The following is a 705-nucleotide window of genomic DNA, read 5'->3' on the forward strand; positions in this document are numbered from 1 at the left end:
CAACGTTACTTTCTTGTGTTTAGTTTATTTTGTAGTTTAATGTCCCGGATAGTACCTAAACTGCTTTATTATTCAAAATGTTCGCAGTTTTTCAAGCTGATTATGTTCAAGTTGTAACCAAGTCACTGTCTTTTAAAACTTCATAAATCACTTCCAAAGAGATCACGCTGTTCTATGGTTTCTCGCATTCAACTAGCTTGGACTTATTTTAGAAGTAGCGTGTCATAATGCCGTATATTTATTGTCTATAGAATATATTACGCACCGAAACGAAGAAATGAATAGAAATCTGAGACAATATGTGAAAATTTCATAAAAAATCGAATTTTTTGTGTATGCTTCGACAAAAAGAATAAATAACAAAAACATACAATTTCATATTTTTTTGCATTTTCAAATACATACTATTTTTATTCGTTTAACATTTAAAAAGTACTGGAAATAATAACCAGGTTATGCACAATTTAAGTTATGTTTACTTTCCTGTAAGTTTAACAGACAAAGAAACAAATAATGTAAGTTTAACAGACATCGAAACAAAGAATGTATGGATTTCCGTTGATAAACAAAAACAAAAGTAATGGAAACAAATAAAAAATGTAACAAGTAAGAGTTCTATATTCGGCTGTGCCGAATCTTATATACCCTTCACCATGATGTGTTTAAAGCCTTTTGTACCTTTTGAAGAACGAAAAAGTACCAAAA

Source organism: Lucilia cuprina, chromosome 4, assembly GCF_022045245.1.
Source record: "Lucilia cuprina isolate Lc7/37 chromosome 4, ASM2204524v1, whole genome shotgun sequence".
Taxonomy (NCBI): domain Eukaryota; kingdom Metazoa; phylum Arthropoda; class Insecta; order Diptera; family Calliphoridae; genus Lucilia; species Lucilia cuprina.